Raw genomic sequence first — 18376 nt, 5'->3', positions numbered from 1 at the left:
GATTGGGCTTCCCAGGGCCAACCCAAGAGGAAGCCTGAAATCCCCGTCGTTTTCGAGAATCCAGACGCAACTCGAGAAAAACGACGTGGTTCCAACGTCTTCACAGGATGAGGCCCTTGCCCGCTACAGCGTCTCCAGGGAAGTCCCATGTTCCGTCCTGAAGTGGGAAACGGTACTTGGCTCCCTTGATGCGACCCCTAAAGTTCCCTGAAACGCCGGGTTCCCTCGAGTGGAACACCTAGAGTCACGGCCCCACTTCATCTGAGCCCCATCTCCCCTCCTGATCGCGACAGGAGAGTCGATTCCCCTTCTTTGTGTGGAAGGTGTTCCCGGCCTTCCCGGCGCACCTCAGGATGATGCTGGTCTCACGAGGAAATTCGAGATGAGCCACGTGGGTGGTGCCAAATGTCGAACGACCCCGATTTCCCGGTCCGCTCTTGAAATGAACCCGATGCCAGGACACCTCTTTGAAGGCAACCCTGTGGGGGAAGGCACCAAATGAAGGGGCAATGACACCCCCGTGCATCTTCTGGAAACACCCGCAGGTTCCACACACAGCTCGACAAGGGGCCTGAGACCCCCTGAACGACTCGAGAGGCAAGCAGATTTCCATTACTCAAACAAGACGAGGCCTGACTCTCCTGTCCCAACCCAGCAGGGACCCTGCGGTCGGAGTCAGAAATGGAGAGGAAGCCTGAGGTTCCTGCCTCCAATCGAGATGAGGCCCTCTTTCATTTCGTCAAACCTAGTGGAGTCCCGAGAGGCCCCTCTAACTCCTCAGTATCCCTCACCTCTCAGAAGCACCTGGGAAGTTCCCTAAGGTCCCCGGTAGAGGTCGAGGGAAACGAGTGTTTCCCGCCCCAACCCAAGAAAGACCTCGAGAGTCCTTCTTAAATGCGTCTTGAGGCCCTAGTCCCTCCCATGACTCCAGAGCAATGACGCGATCTGCCTGGCCACATGCATGGAGGCCTGACTTCTCTGGCGCTGCACGAGAGGCTCCCTGAGCTCCCCATCATATCTCGTGAGAAACCCCACACTGGCGCCGCAGCTCGAGAAAACCCATGAGACGCCCCCGTCATCACGAGAGGAGGGCCATCTTTAACTGAATGGTATGCAGATCAAGCGTGAACCTTCTGTCCAAGCTACACAGGACGCTTGACTCCCTTTAGGCCACTCATTAGGCTCCAAGAGTTACACGTCGTGACTTGAGAGGATAGTGGAGTCCTTTGCTTCCACTCGAGACGAGGCGTGACCCACCGGGTGAGACTGGAATGCGACCCCAATATCCCTGTTGCCCCTGGAGAGGAACACTACGTCCTGGACCCAAGCCTAGATGAGGACTCTTTGCCCTGAAGTGACTCGAGAGCAACCCACAGCTCTCTCTGACAAGTTGAATGGAAGATTGGACTTCCTGGGCCAACAAAAGAGGAAGCCTGAATTCCCCGTCGTAACTCGAGAATCCCGCCACAACTCGAGAAAAACCACGTGTTTCCCTCGTCATCGCAATATGAGGCCCTTGCCCGCTAGAGCATCTCCAGAGAATTCCCACGTTCCGTCTTGAAGTGCGAAACTGTACTTGGCACCCTTGATGCAACCTCAAAAGTGCCGTGACATACCGGTCTCACTCGAGGGGACCACCGAGGTTCCCAGCACCACTTCATCTGAGCCCCTTCTCCCCTTCTGATCGCGACCGGTGTGTCGATTCCCCTGCTTTGTCTGCAAGGGTTCCCTACCTTCCCGGCCAACCTCAGGATGAGGCCGGTCTCCCGAGGAAATTCGAGACATAGCCTCGTGGGTGGTACCACATGCTGAAAGACCCCAATTTTCTGGTACGCTCTTGAAAAGAACCCGATGCCCGGACACCTCTTTGAAGGCAACCCTGTGGATGAAGGCACAACACGAAGGGGCACTGACACCCCTGTGCATCGTCCGGAAAAACCCGCAGGTTCCACACACAGCTCAACAAGTGGCCTGTCACTCCGTGAACAACTTGAAAGGCAAGCGGAGATCCATTCCTCCACGGAAGACGAGGCATGACTCTCTTGTCCGTACTCGGCAGGTACTCTGCGACCCGAGTCAGAAATGGAGAGGACCCCTGAGGTTCCTGCCTCCATTCGAGATGAGGCCCTCTTCGATTGCACCAAACCCAGTTGAGTAACGAAAGGCCCCTCCCAAATCCACAGTGTCCCTGACTTCTCAGAGGCACCCTGAGAAGTTGCCTGAGGTCACCGACACAAGTCGAGGGAACCCAGGGTTCCCTGCCGCAACCCGAGAAAGACCTCGAGAGTCCTTCTTCAACACGTCTTGAGGCCCGATTCGCCTACTATGACTCGAGAGCAATCACGCACTCCCCTTCACCACACGCACGGAGACCTGACGTCCCTAGCACCACACGAGAGGCTCTCTGAGCTCCCCGTCATACCTCGTGAGAAATCTGATACTGGCGCCGCAGCTGGAGAAAACCCACGAGACGCCCCCGTCATCGCGAGATGAGGGCCTTTTTTCCTGCATGGCCAGGAAAACAATCCCGAGTCATCTCTCCAAACTCCATAGGAGGCTTCACTCCCTTTACGCCACGCAGTGGGCTCCAAGAGATACCCGTCGCGACACGACAGGAGAGCGGAGTCCTTTTTCTCCCCTCAAGACGAGGCCTGACTCTCCGGGTGAGTCGAGAATGCAACCCTGAGATCCCTGTCGGCCCAGTAGTGGAACACTAGGTCCTGAACACAAGCGTAGATGAGATCTATTTTGCCCTGCAGTGACTGGAGAGCAATCCCCAGTTCTAACTTGCAACTCGAATGGAATACTGGATTTTCCTGACGCCACACAAGAGGCTCCCTGAGATCCCCGTGGTACTTCATGAGACACCCCACACTGGCGCCGCAGCTCGAGAAAACCCACGAGACGCCACCGTCATCTCGAGATGAGGGCCTTCTTTTCCTGCATGGCCTGGAGTCCAATCCCGAGTCCTCTCTCCAAACTCCACAGGAGGCTTGACTCCCTTTAGTACACACAGTGGGCTCCAAGAGATACCCATCGCGACTCGAGACGAGAGCGGAATTCTTTGCTTACCCTCGAGGTGAGAACTGACTCCCCGGATGAGTCTGGAATGCAAACCCGAGATCCCTGTCGCCCCTGGAGAGCAACATTAGATCCTGGACACAAGCCTAGATTAGGTCTCTTTTGCCCTGCAGTGACTCTAGCGCAATCCCCAGCTCCCCCTCGCAACCCGAATGGAAGATTGGATTTCAAGGCCAACAAGAGGAAGCCTAAATTCCCGGTCATAACTCGAGAATCCCGCCGCAACTCGAGCAAAGCCACGTGGTTCTCCCGTCATCGCAAGATGAGGCCCTTGCCCGCTACAGCGTTTCAAAAGGTGTCCCAGGTTCCGTCTTGAAATGCGAAACGGTACTTGGCACCCTTGATGCGACTCCAAAAGTCCCCCAACACGCCGGTCTCACTCAAGGGGAACACCGAGGTTCCCGGCACCACTTCATTTAAGCCCCTTCTCCCCTCCTGATCGTGACCGGTGGGTCGATTCCCCTGCTTTGTCTGCAAGGGGGCCCGACCTTCCCTGCACAACTCAGGATGAGGCCGGTCTCATGGGGAAATTTGATACGTAGCTTTGTGGGTGGTGCCACTTGCTGAAAGACTCCAATTTCCCGGTCCGCTCTTGATAAGAATCCGATGCTCGGACACCTCTTGGAAGGCAGCCTTGATTATGAAGGTACAACACGAAGGGGCACTAAGACACCTGTGCATCATCCGGAAAAAAGGGCAGGTTACATACACAGCTCGACAAGTGGCCTGTCACCTCGAGAACAACTCGAGAGGCAAGAGGAGTCCCATCCTCCAGAAAAGACGAGGCCTGACTCTCCTGTACCAACATGCAGGGGCCTTGCGATCTGAGTCAGAAATGGAGAGGAACACTGAGGTTCCTGCTTCAACTCAAGATGAGTCCCTCTTACATTCCACCAAATGCAGAGGAGTCTCGAGAGGCCCCTCCAAACTGCACAGTATCCCTGACTTCTCAGAGGCACTCTGAGAAGCTCCCTGAGGTCGCAGGCACAAGTCAAGGGAACCCTGGGTTTTATGCAGTGACCCAAGAAAGACCTCGAGAGTCCTTCTTCAACCCGTCTTGAGGCCCGATTACCCTACCATGACTCGAGAGCAATGACGAACTCCCCCTAGCCATCTCATGGGGACCTGACTTCCCTGACGCCACACGAGAGGCTCCCTGAGCTCCCTCTCGTACCTCGTCAGAAACCGGGCACTAGCGCGGGAGTCTAGAAAACCCACAAGACGCCGCCGTCATCGCGAGATGAGGGCCTTCTTTTCCTGCATGGCCTGGAGAGGAATCCCGAGTCCTCTATCCAAACACCACAGGAGGCTTGACTCCCTTTAGGGCACACAGTGGGCTCCAAGAGATACCCATCGCGACTCAAAAGGACAGCGGAGTTCTTTGCTTCCCGTCGAGACGAGGCCTGATTCCCCGGGTGAGTCTGGTATGCAAGCCCGAGATCCCTGTCGCCCCTAGGGATGAACATTAAGTCCTAGACACAAGCCTAGATGAGGTCTATTTTGCCCTGCAGTGACTCGAGAGCAATCCCCAGCTCTCCCTTTAAACTCGAAAGGAAGATAGGACTTCCCTGGCCCAACACATGAGGAAGACTGTATTCCCCGTCGAAACTCGAGAATCCCGCCACAACTCGAGAAACGCTACATGGTTCCCCCGTCATCGCAAGATGAGGCCCTTGCCCCCTACAGAGTCTCAAGAGAAGTCCCACGTTCCGTCTTGAAGTGCGAAACGGTATTGGCACCCTTGATGCGACCTCAAAAGTTCCTCGACACACTGGTCTGACTCGAGGAGAACACCGAGGTTCCCGGCACCACTACATCTGGGCCCCTTCTCCCCTCCTGATCGCGACAGGAGGGTCGATTCCCCTGTTTTGTCTTGAAGGGGTACCCGCCTTTCCCGGTGCATCTCAGGATGAGGCCGGTCTCACGAGGATATTCGAGACATAGCCTCGTGGATGGTGACACATGCCGAAAGACCCCGATTTCCAGGTTCGCTCTTGATAAGATCCCAATGCCCGGACACCTCTTTGAAGATAACCCTTTTGATGAAGGCACAACACGAAGGGGCACTGACACCCCCGGGTATCGTCCGGAGAAACCCGCAGGTACCACACACAGCTCGAGAAGTGACCTGTCACCCCGTGAACAACTGGAGAGGCAAGCAGAGTTCCATTCCTCCACACAAGACTAGGCCTGACTCTCCTGTTCGAACTCTGCAGCGAAACTGCGATCCGAGTCAGATCTGGCCCAGGGGAAGTCAGGAGAGGAAACATGAGTTTCCTGCCTCCACTCGAGATGAGGCCCTCTTCCATTGCACCGAACCCAGTGGAGTCCCGAGAGGCCCCTCCCAACTGCACAGTATCCCTGACTTCTCAGAGGCACCCTTAGACCTTCCTGAGATCACCGGCACAAGTCGAGGGAACCAAGGGTTTCCTGCCCCAACCCGTAAAAGACCTCGAGAGTCCTTCTTCAACGCGTCTTGAGGTGCGATTCCCCTACCATGACTCGAGAGCAATGACGCGCTCCCCCTAGCCACGCGCATAGAAACCTGACTTCCCTGGCGCCACAGGAGAGGCTCCCTGAGCTCCCCATTATACCTCGTGAGCAACACCACACTGGAGCCGCAGCTCGAGAATACCCACGAGACGCCCCAGTCCTCATGAGATGAGGGCCTTCTTTTGCTGTATGGCCTGGAGAGCAATCCTGAGTCCTCTCTCCAAACTCCCCAGGAGGCTTGACTCATTTTAGGCCACACAGTGAGCTCCAAGATATACCCGTCGCGACTTGACAGGAGAGCGGTGTCCTTGGCTTCCCCTCGAGACGAGGCCTGATTCCCCGGGTGAGTTGAGAATGCAATGCCGAGATCGCTGTCGCCCCAGCAGAGGAACATTAGGTTCTGGACACAAGCCTAGATGAGGTCTATTTGGCCCTGCAGTGTCTAGAGAGCAATCCCCAGTTCTAAATCCCAATTCGAATGAAAACTGGACTTCCCTGGGCCAGTTGAACAGGAAGCCTGAATTCCCCGTCGTAACTCAAGAATCCCGCCGCAACTCAAGAAAAACCACGTGGTTCCCCCGTCATCGAAAGATGAGGCCCTTGCCCCTTACAGCGTCTCAAGAGAAGTCCCACGTTCCTTATTGAAGAGCGAAAAGTTACTTGGAACCCTTGATGCATCCCCAAAAGTTCCCCGACATACCATTCTCACTTGAGGAGAACACCGAGGTTCCCGGCACCACTTCATCTGAGACTCTTCTCCCCTCTTGATCGCGACAGGAGGTTCGATTCCCCTGCTTTGTCTGGAAGGCATTCCCGACCTTCCTGGCGCACATCAAGATGAGGCCAGTCTCATGAGGAAATTTGAGACATAGCCTCGTGGGTGGTGCGGCATGCCAAAAGACCCCAATTCCCTGGTCCGCTCTTGATAAGAACCCAATGGCAGAACCCAACTCGAAGGCAATCCTGTGGATCAAGGCACAACACGAAGGGGCAGTGACACCCTGGTGCATCGTCCAGAAAAACCCGCAAGTTCCACATACAAATCGACAAGTGGCCTGTCACCCCATGAACAATGCGAGAGTCAAGCGGAGTTCCATTCCTCCACACAAGACGAGGCCTGACTCTCCTGTCCCAACTCTGCAGGGACTCTGCGATCCGAGTCATATCTGGCGCATTCGAAGCCAGGAGAGGAACCCTGAGGTTCCTGCCTCAACTTGTCATGAGGCCCTCTTCCATTGCACCAAACCCAGTGGAGTTCCGAGAGGCCCCTCCCAACTCCACAGTGACCCTGACTTCTCAGAGGCACGCTGAGAAGCTTCCTGAGGTCACTGGCACAAGTCGATGGAACCCAGGGTTCCTGCTGCAACCCAAGAAAGACCTCGAGAGTCCTTCTTTAACCCGTCTTCAGGCCCAATTCCCCTACCATGACTCGAGAACAATGACGGGCTCCCTCTCACCACGTGCATAGAGACCTGACTGCCCTGGCACCACGTGAGAGGCTCACTGAGCTCCCAGTCTTACTTCGTGAGAAACCCCACACTAGCGCCACAGCTCGAGAAAACCTACGAGATGCCCCAGTCATTGGGAGATGAGGGCCTTCATTTCATGCATTCCCTGGAGAGCAATCCCGTGTCCTCCCTCCAAACACCAGAGGAGGTTTGACTCCGTTTAAGCCACTCAGTGGGCTCCAAGACATACCCGTCCGACTCGAGAGGAGAGCAGAGTCCTTTGCTTCCCCTCGAGACGAGGCCTGACTCCAAGGTGAGTCTGGAATGCAACCCCGAGATTTCTGTCGAGCCTTGACATGAACATTAGGTCCTGCACACAAGCCTTGGTGGGGTCTCTTTTGCCTTCAGTGACTAGAGTGCACCTCCAGTTCTTCCTCGAATCTCGAATGGAAGATAAGACTTTTGTGGGCCAACACAAGAGGAAGCATGAATTCCCTGTGGTAACTCAAATATCCCACCGCAACTTGAGAAAAACCAAGTGGTTCCGCAGTCATTCCAAGATGAGGCCCATGCCCGCTGGAGCACCCCAAGAGAAGTCCAACGTTCCATTTTGAAGAGCGAAACGGTACTTGGAACGCTTTATGCGACCCCAAAAGTTACCCGACATACCTGTCTCACTTGAGGGAAACACCGAGGTTCCCAGCAGCACGTCATCTGAGCCACTTCTCCCCTCCTGATCGCCACAGGAGGGTCGATTCCTCTGCTTTGTCTGGAAGAGTTTCATGACCTTCGCGGCACACTTCAGGATGAGGCCGGTTTCATGAGGAAATTCGAGACAACCCACGTGGGTGGTGCCAAATGCTGAACGACCCCGATATCCCGGTCCGCTCTTCATAAGAACCCGATGCCCGGACACCTCTTCGAAGGCAACCCTGTGGATGAAGACACAAAACGAAGGGTCACTGACACCCCGTGCATCGTCTGGAAAAACCTGCAGATTCCACACACAGTTTGACAAGGGGCCTGAAACCCCATGAACAACTCGAGAGGCAAGCGGAGTTCCATTCCTCAGAAAAGACGTAGCCTGACTCTCCTGTCCCAACTCTGCAGGGACCCTGATGTCGGAGTCCGAAACAGAGAGGAAGTAGAGGTTCCTGCCTCCCCTCGAGATGAGCCCCTCTTCCATTGCGACAAACCCAGCGGAGTCCCGAGAGGCACCGCCAACTCCACAGTATCCCTCAACTCTCAGAGACACCCTGGGAAGTTCCCTAAGGTCCCCGGCAGAAGTCGAGGGAAACGACTTTTTCCCGCCACAACCCGAGAAACACCTCGAGAGTCCCTCTTCAACACGTCTTGAGGCCCTAGTCCCCTCCCATTACTCGAGAGCCACAACGCGCTCCTCCTCGCTACGCGCAGGGAGACCTGACTTCCCCGGCGCCGCACGAGAGGCTCCCTGAGATCCTCGCCGTGCCTCGCGAGAAAACCCCCACAGGTGCCGCAGCTCGAGGAAACCCCTGAGACGCCCCCGTCCTCGCGAGGTGAAGGGCCTTCTTTTCCTGCATGGCCTGGAGAACAATCCCGAGCCCTCTCTCCAAAATGAAGAGGAGGCTTGACTCCATTGACGCCACTAGGGGGCTCCAAGAGATCCGCGTCGCGACTCGGGAGGACAGCGGAGTCCTTTGCTTCCCCTCGAGACGAGGCCTGACTCCCCGGGGGAGCCTGGAATGCAACCCCGAGATCCCTGCTTTCCCTGGAGAGGAAATTAGGTCCTGGACACAAGCCTAGATGAGGTCTCTTTGGCCCTGCAGTGACTCGAGCGCAACCCCCAGCTTTCCCTCGCCAATCGAATGGAAGACTGGGCTTCCCAGGGCCAACAGAGGAGGAAGCCTGTAATCCCCATCGTCACTTGAGAATCCCGCCGCAACTCGAGAAAAAACACGTGGTTCCAACGTCTTCGCAGATGAGGCCCTTGCCCACTACAGCGTCTCAAGGGAAGTCCCATGTTCCGCCCTGAAGTGCAAAACAGTACCTGACACCCTTCGTGCGACACCCAAAAGCTCCCCGACACGCCGGGTACCCTCGAGGGAACACCAAGAGTCCCGGCACAGCTTCATCTGAGCCCGTTCTCCCCTCCTGATCGCGACAGAAGAGTCGATTCCCCTGCGTGGTTCAGAAGGGGTTCCCGGCCTTCCCGGTGCACCTCAGGATGAGGCCGGTCTCACAGGGAAATTCGAGACGAGCCACGTGGGTGGTGCCACATGCCAAATGCCCCCGATTCCCCGGTCCGCTTTTGAGAAGGACCCGAGGCCCGGACCCCTCTTCGAAGGCAACCCTGTGGGTGAAGGCACAACACGAAGGGGCACTGACACCCCCGTGCATCATCCGGAAAGACCCGCGGGTTCCACACACAGCTCGACCAGGGGCCTGAAAACCCCTGACAACTCGAGAGGCAAGCGGGGTTCCCTTCCTCAGACAAGACGAGGCCTGACTCTCCTGTCCCAACTCTGCAGGGACCCTGTGGTCGGAGCCGAAATGGAGAGGAAGCCTGAGGTTCCTGCCTCCCCTCGACGTGAGGCCCTCTTCCGTTGCGCCAGACCCAGCGGAGTCCCGAGAGGCCCCGCCACCTCCACAGGATCCCTCGCCTCTCAGAGGCACCCTGGGAAGTTCCCTAAGATCCCCGGCAGAAGGCGAGGGAAACGAGGGTTTCCCGCCGCCACCCGAGAAAGACCTCGAGAGTCCTTCTTCAATGCGTCTCGAGGCCCTAGTCCCCTCCCGTGACTCGAGAGCCAGGACGCGCTCCCCCTCGCCACGCGCATGGAGACCTGACTTCCCTGGCGCCGCACGAGAGGCTCCCTGAGATCCTCGTCGTGCCTCGGAAGAAAACCCCCACGGGCGCCGCAGCTCGAGGAAACCCCTGAGACGCCCCTGTCCTCGCGAGCTGAGGGCCTTCTATTCCTGCATGGCCTGGAGAGCAATCCCGGGTCCTCTCTCCAAACTGAAGAGGAGGCTGGACTCCCTTGAGGCCCCTCAGTGGGCTCCAAGAGATCCGTGTCGCCACTCGCGAGGAGAGCGGAGTCCTTGGCTTCCCCTCGAGACGAGGCCTGACTCCCTGAGGGAGCCTGAAATGCAACCCCGAGATCTCTGCCTTCCCTGGAGAGGAATATTAGTTCCCGGACACACGCCTTGATGAGGTCTCTTTGGCCCTGCAGTTACTCGAGCGCTACCCCCAGATTTCCCTCGCTACTTGAATGGGAGATGGGGCTTCCCAAGGCCAACCCAAGAGGAAGCCTGAAATCCTCGTCGAAACTCGAGAATCCTGCCGCAACTCGAGAAAAACCACGTGGTTTCAACGTCTTCGCAAGATGAGGCCCTTGCCCGGTACGGCGTCTCAAGGGAAGTCCCATGTTCCGTCGTGAAGTGAGACACGGTACCTGACACCCTTCATGCGACATCCAAAAGTTCCCCGACATGCCGGGTTCCCTTGATGGGAACACCTAGAGTCCCGGCACCACTTCCTCTGAGCTCCTACTCCTCTCCTGTTCGCGACAGGAGAGTTGATTCCCCTGCGTGGTCTGGAAGGGGTTCCCGGCCTGCACGGCGCCCCTCAGGATGAGGCTGGCCTCGCGAGGAAATTCGAGACAAGCCCCGTGGCTGGTGCCCCATGTTGAACGACCCTGATTTCCCGGTCCGCAGTTGAGGAGAACCCGATGCCCGGACACCTCTTCGAAGGCCACCCTGTGAGTGAAGGAACAACACGAAGGGGCACTGACACTCCCGTGCATCGTCCGGAAACACCCGCGGTTTCCACACACAGCTCCACGAGGGGACTGAGACTCCCTGAGCAACTCGAGAGGCAAGCGGAGTTCTCTTCCTCAGACAAGACGAGGCCTGACTCTCCTGCCCCAGCGCTGCAGGGACACTGCTGTCGGAGTACGAAACGGAGAGGAAGCCTGAGGTCCTGTCTCCCCTCGAGATGAGGCCCTCTTTGATTGCGCCAAACCCAGAGGAGTCCCGAGATGGCCCACCAACTCCACAGCATCCCTCACCTCTAAGAGGAACCCTGGGAAGTTCCCTCAGCCACCGGGAGAAGTCGAGGGAAACGAGGGTTTCCCGCCGCAAGCCGAGAAAGACCTCGAGAGTCCTTCTTCTACACGCCTTGATGCCCTAGTCCCCTCCCAGGACTCAAGAACAATGACGCGCTCCCCCTCGCCACGCTCATGGAGACCCGACTTCCCTGGCGCCGCACGAGAGGCTCCCTGAGAACCTCGTCGTGCCTCGTGAGAAAAGCCCCACGGACGCCGCAGCTCGAGGAAACCCCTGAGAAGCCCCCGTCCTCGCGAGGTGAGGGCCTTCTTTTCCTGCCTTTCCTGGAAAGCAATCCCGAGTCCTCTCTCCAAACTGAAGATTAGGCTTGACTCCCTTGAGGCCACTCAGAGGGCTCCAAGAGATCCGCGTCGTGGCTCAAGAGAAGAGCGGAGTCCTTTGCTTCCCCTCGAGGCGAGGCCTGACTCCACGGGGGACTCTGGAGTGCAACCCCGGGATCCCTGTCTTCCCTTGAGAGTACTACTAGGTCCTGGACACACGCCTAGATGAGGTCTCTTGGGCCCTGCAGTGACTCGAGCGCAACCCCCAGCTTTCCCTCGCAACTCGAATGGAAGATGGGGCTTCCCAGGGCCAACCCAAGAGGAAGCCAGAAATCTCCGTCGTAACTCGAGAATCCCGCCGCAACTTGAGAAAAACCACGTGGTCCCAACGTCTTCACAAGATGGGGCCCTTGCCCGCTACGGCGTCTCAAGGGAAGTCTCACGTTCCGTCCTGAGTTGCGAAACGGTACCTGACACCCTTCATGCGACCTCCAAAATTTCCCAGACACGCCGGGTTCCCTCGAGGGGAACACCGAGGGTCCTGGCACCCCTTCATCTGAGCCCCTTCTCCCCTCCTCATCACGACAGGAGAGTCGATTCCCCTGCGTATTCTGGAAGGGGTTCCCGGCTTTCCCGGCACACCTCAGGATGAGGCCGGCCTCCCGAGGAAATTCGAGAGGAGCCCCGTGGGTTGTGCCACATGCCGAACGACCCCGATTTCCCAGTCCGCTCTGGATAAGAACCCGATGCCTGGACACCTCTTCGAAGGCAACCCTGTGGGTGAAGTTACCATTCGAAGGGGCACTGACACCCCCGTGCGTCGTCCGGAAAAACCCGCGGTTTCCACACACAGCTCGACGAGGTGCGTGAGACACCCTGAGCAATTCGAGAGGCAAGCGGAGTTCCCTTCCTCAGACAAGACGAGGCCTGACTCTCCTGTCCCAACTCTGCAGGGACCCTGTGGTTGGAGTCCGAAAAGGAGAGGAAGCCTAAGTTTCCGGTCTCCCCTCGAGATGAGGCCCTCTTCCATTGCGCCAAGCCCAGCGGAGTCCCGAGAGGACCCGCCAACTCCACAGCATCCCTCACCTATCAGAGGCACCATGGGAAGTTCCCTCAGGTCCCCGGCAGAAGTCGAGGGAAACAAGGCTTTCCCGCCGCAACCCCAGAAAGACCTCGAGTGTCCTTCTTCAACGCGTCTGGAGGCCCTAGTCCTCTCCCATGACTGGAGAGCCATGACGCGCTCCCCCTCGCCACCCGCACAGAGACCTGACTTCCCTGGCACCGCACGAGAGGCTCCCTGAGATCCTCGTCTTGCCTCGTGAGAAAACCCCCACGGGCGCCGCAGCTCGAGGAAACCCCTGAGAAGCCCCCATCCTCGCGAGGTGAGGGCCTTCTTTTCCTGCCTGACCCAGAGCACAATCCCGAGTCCTCTCTCCAAACTGAAGAGAAGGCCTGACTCCCTTGAGGCCACTCAGTGGGCTCCAAGAGATCTGCGTCGCGACTTGAGAGGAGAGCGGCATCCTTGGCTTGCCCTCGAGGCGAGGCCTGACTCCCCGGGGGAGTCTGCAACGCCACCCTGAGATCCCTGTCTTCCCTTGAGAGGAACGTTAAGTCCCGGACACAGGCCTAGATGAGGTCTCTTTGGCCCTGCAGTGACTCGAGTGCAACCCTCAGCTTTCCCTCGCAACTCGAATGGAAGATTAGGCTTCCCGGGGCCAACACAAGAGGAAGCCTGAAATCCCCGTCGTAACTCTAGAATCCCGCCACAACTCGAGAAAATCCACATGGTCCCAACGTCTTCGCAAGATGAGGCCCTTGCCCGCTACGGCGTCTCAAGGGAAGTCCCAGGTTCTGTCCTGAAGTGCGAAACGGTACCTGACTCCTTTCATGCAACCCCCAAAAGTCCCCCACACGCCGGTTTCCCTCGAGGGTAACACCGAGGGTTCCGTCCCCACTTCATCTGAGCCCCTTCTCCCCTCCTGATGGTGACAGGAGAGTCGATCCCCCTGCGTTGTCTGGAAGGGTCCCCGGCCTTCCCAGCACACCTCAGGATGAAGCCGGCCTCACTAGGAAATTTGAGACTAGCCCCGTGGGTGGTCCCACATGCCGAAAGACCCCGATTTCCCTGTCCGCTCTTGAAAAGAACCCGAGGCCCGGACACCTCTTCGAAGGCAACCCAGTGGGTGAAGGCACAACACGAAGGGGCACTGTCACCGTCGTGCATTTCCGGAAACACCCGCAGGTTCCACACACAGCTCAACAAGGGGCCTGAGACCCCCTGAGCACCTCGAGAGGCAAGCGGAGTTCCCTTCCTCAGACAAGACGATTCATGACTCTCCTGTCCCAACTCTGCAGGGACCCTGCGGGCGGAGTCCGAAACGGAGAGGAAGCCTGAGGTTCCTGCCTTCCCTGGAGATGAGGCCCTCTTCCATTGTGCCAAACCCAGCGGAGTCCTGAGAGGCCCCGCCAACTCCACAGCATCCCTCATCTGTAAGAAGCACACTGGGAAGTTCCCTAAGGTCACCGGTAAACTTTTATTGCACAAGGTCCCCATGAAAAGGGCCACGCAGCAGGACAGCCACAGATTCTGTCTGTCATTAAAGGGCAGTAAGGTGCCCTCCCCCCTTCTTTGCTGCCTCGGCGGCCACCAGGGTGCAATTCGCGTACCCTTCCCTTTCCCATCCTAGCAGGTGCTCCAGGGCCCGCTGGCCTACAAAGTGCCAGAAGCAGGGCTGGGCCAGCCGGCCAGAATTCAGGGTTCTGTCCCTTGGACTTCCAGCGGACACTAGGCTGCTTGGGAAAACCGCGCAGACTCTGAGGTTTTTCAGCAGAGGGGTGGAGCGGTAAAGGCCTTGACCCCAAAGACGAGGCCTTTCTGCGACCGCCAGGTTGGGGAGCTCTGAGACTGTGCCAACACAGGGCGGAATACATGGTTCCCTGCTCCACGCAGTCCCCGTTCCCTTACCTGTGTTCCGCACCCCTCCGCTGTGGCCAATGGATGCCGATCCTTGGGGATCCAGGAGTTCACGAAATGGGCATTTCCAGCCGCAATAGCGACCCCCAACAGCACATCTGGAAAGCCCTCCCCCACCCCCGCCAGGAGCCGACCCCCGCTGCGAACGGAACCCCACCCCGCCCCGCGCCGCCAGGTTTCGCCCCGGCCCTGCCGGGCTCCCGGCGGGTTCCCAGCCATATTGGCGACCCCCGGGAGCACAACAGGGACCGACCCCCCACACACAGCGAGCGGAATCTCGACCTGTGCAGCCCAGGTTTTCCCCACCCTGGCTACGCTCCCGGCGCGTTTCCAGCTGCAGTGGCCATCTCCGAGAGCACAACTGGGAAGCCCTCCCCTACCCCCGCCAGGAGCCGACACCCGCCCTGCGCCGCCCGGGTTCGCCCCGCCCCTGCCGCGCTCCAGGGGCGCTGCCCACCTTCACAGTGGCTCTCGGTGAGCCCCGTCCCCACGCCCGGTTCCAGGAGAGGCTCTCGGACCTCGCTGCTGCCGCCAGGTCAAACATGAGGACAATACATACACCCCACAGAGACAATCCAAGCTGTCTATGATTTAGGGATAAAACGAGGACTACAGAAAGGCAAGATGACCTGACCTAGGAGGGCCATGATATTCTATAGAACCAGACAAAGTTGGTTACCAAGGAAACTTTTTTCCTTGGAACCCGGAAAGCTGGTTCTTTGCATATGCAATGACCAACAATTAGCTTGTTACCCAAGCCTGCCTTACTGCCACCCCCATCCCCCCACTCCCCAGAAGACCGGCTCAAAGAAATATTTTAAGTCTCAGGCGGAAACCTGGAAGATGTCTTGTCTGTCTGTTTGGATTAAGGTATGTGTCAGTGTGAGCCCTGTGTTTTTTGATAATATTGCTCAAGTTCTGTGTTCTGATTTCAATGGTCTCAAGACAAGGCAGCCCTTCCAAATCAAACTGCTGGAAATACAAGAAAACATTGACCTAAATGAATGTCAGAGTCCCATGAACTGGGAACTGGTCAATATTAAATATCTAGTATTTTTGGTTTTGCTCCTCCATTATAGACATGTCTAAGAGTCAACAACATTAAGCACAACATGTTCATAGTGCCTAGGTTTCTTTTGAGGTAAAAATTGCTCTATTGTTATATCTGTCACAAGCTTGTCAGCAAAAAACTACCTGGAAACGACAACAACAAAAGTAAAAAATGTCAATGTGATATGACCTTTTAGACAAACTCTTTACAATAATTATACTCTAAAATATCTGCCTCTCATAGTCTTGATTGAAGGCAGAGGAGAAGGGGATGACAGAGGATAAGATGGTTGGATGGCATCACTGACTCGATGGACATGAGTTTGAGCAAGCCCCTGGAGCTGGTGACGGACACGGAAGCCTGGCGTCCTTCAGGCCACGGGGTCCCAAAGAGTCAGACACGACTGAGCAACTGAACTGAACTGAACTAACAAACGTTTCTCCAGGTGTTTTGGTTACCCGAGTTTCTATCCTTGTGACGACAGTGTATTGAATAGCTAGGTCATTTCCAAATAAATGAAAGTTCTGAAACATTCACGACTTGAAAGGACCTCCCTTTTACACAGAAACAAAAGAGATTTTTGACTCTCCATGAATAGTGTCTGGCACCATCCTGACATGTTAAATGTAAGAAAGCAATTGTTTTGTTTTGTTCTGTTCTTGGGGGTGGGGGGAGGGGGGCGGGCTATAGCGAATGCCAATATAAAAGTCAGTTCTTGGTTGCTGAAGGGAAATGTATGACTTGTTATTACAAGAAAGTATGTGGAATGCAATGGCACTTGAGGAAGGAAAACAAAGTAGTTCTGTCTTACAGGTGGCCGTTTCAGGATGGGAGAAGCAAAGGAATGGGTACAGAATGGGATAAGGAGGTTGTAGGGAAAGTGGACCCCCAGAAAAGAGTTCTGTGCCTAGCACAAGTTTTCTTGAGATGTCGAACTGCCTTTGCTAATGAAGTTTAAGTTTCTTTACCTCTTAAGTGATCTCTTCTAGGTTGACCTAGAACAGAAATCTTTTGTTAGCTTTGGGTAAGTGGAGAAGTAGTGTTTCACGGTGACATATGTGATCCTTCCTGACTGTTTGCAGCCCTTTTGATATCGATGCACTGCTTCTGCTGCTGCTGCCGCCGCCGCTGCTGCTAAGTCGTTTCAGTCGTGTCCGACTCTGTGCGAGCCCATAGACGGCAGCCCACGAGGCCCCGCAGTCCCTGGGGTTCTCTAGGCAAGAACACTGGAGTGGGTTGCCATTTCCTCCTCCCATGCATGAAAGTGAAAAGTGAACGTGAAGTCGCTCAGTGGTGTCCGACTCTTAGCGACCCCATGGACTGCAGCCTACCAGGCTCCTCCATCCATGGCATTTTCCACGCAAGAGTACTGGAGTGGGGTGCCATTGCCTTCTCCCATATCTATGCACAAGCCTGCCTAAATAATTGACTTCTAGCTAGCTTTGGGATGCCAATGACCATCCACCCTTACAAGGCAACAGAGAAGAGAAAAACACTTACCACAGGAGGTCCTGGTAAGGAACAAGGAACTAACAAGCTCCCGCCAACCAGGATTCTGCAGAGGTCAACAAGAGGTCAGTAAGAGATGGAAGACTGTAGTCCAGAGGTGCTAGCAACTTCCATCTTGCAGCAGAGACCCAGCATAGTCAAAACGAATTCAATGTTGCAAAAAATAAGTAAACAAATAAAGGACAGAAGTTCTTTGAACACATGACTGAGATTAGGGGTGAGGCACTACATGTACGGTGCCCGGAAAATCTTAAAGTATGAGAAAGGAAAGAAATTAAAGACAACTATCAAGCTGTCCAAACTGATAAAAACGAAAGATTACACAGTTTTTTCTGTATATATTAGCAGATAATAATCTGAAAAGGAATTAAAAAAAATTCCCTTTCAATAATGTCAACATGAATACAACACTTTGCCATGGATGTAACGAGGATGACAAGACTGGCACACTGGAACTTATACACCCTGGCTGAAAACTATCCTGAATACATGGACAGGTATTCCATAACAATGGAAAGACTTAAGATGGCAATACCATGGAATGCATCTTCAATCTGAAATGAAGATTTGATATGATTTGATCGCTCAGAGCTTTTGTGTCATCAATTGTTATTAAAGTATAAATGAGATAGAGAAAGCTGCTGACTTAGACTTGAGGCGGGGTGTACGCCCTGCTGGGCTCTAGCCAGATATTCTACAGGCACTAGCAGTCAGCTAAGGAAAGAAAGGCACTGTCTCAGGGAATGGCACCAGGCCCCTCCCCCACGACATGCCTTGAGGTCACATTGGCAGCAGGTGAGTCATCCTGGGCCAAAAACTGATTGACATGAATCTTGAAGAAAGGCAGTATTGCAGGCAAATATATCATTTCCTTAACATAGATTAGGAGAACAAGGAAAACATAGTTTTCCTTGTACGAGGAAAACATAGTTTTGTTCAAGTCGCTTCTGAGCCTATTGGGGGAACCGACCTGAAGCCAGAGTCCAGCAGATATACATAGGATATTTACATCGCTTAAGACAAACATTTCCTCAGGAACAAATGCATTGCTTAGCTCAAGGTTTGTCTGCGAAATTCTTACACATCAGGAGATGGCTCCGAGCTGGGTTTCTACACACAAGAACATGAATGCAAAGGACAAGCCTGCACAGCCCCTCTGCCCCCCTCCCGCACAGCCAGCAGCATTTCCAAGTGACCTCCTAAGGCCTTCCCCAAAATACAGGGGCACCTCTGGGTTTCCTGTTTCCCTCACTTCGAACACTTTTCTTAAAAAAAAAAAAAATCCTGCACACTTCTTGATAGAATGCCACAGTGCAAGGAAAACAGGCCTTCAATACTTAAACCTCCCTGTGCCAAACACTTGGGGCTTGGTTTTGTTTTGTTTTGTTTTTTAATTACACCACCACATAATTTAAACTTTTTACAATTTCTAATTATTCAGTACCAAAACACCAAA

The sequence above is a fragment of the Bubalus kerabau genome, chromosome 1 (genome assembly GCF_029407905.1).
Source record: "Bubalus kerabau isolate K-KA32 ecotype Philippines breed swamp buffalo chromosome 1, PCC_UOA_SB_1v2, whole genome shotgun sequence".
NCBI classification, from domain to species: domain Eukaryota; kingdom Metazoa; phylum Chordata; class Mammalia; order Artiodactyla; family Bovidae; genus Bubalus; species Bubalus kerabau.
Note: the sequence above shows the minus strand (reverse complement) of the source record.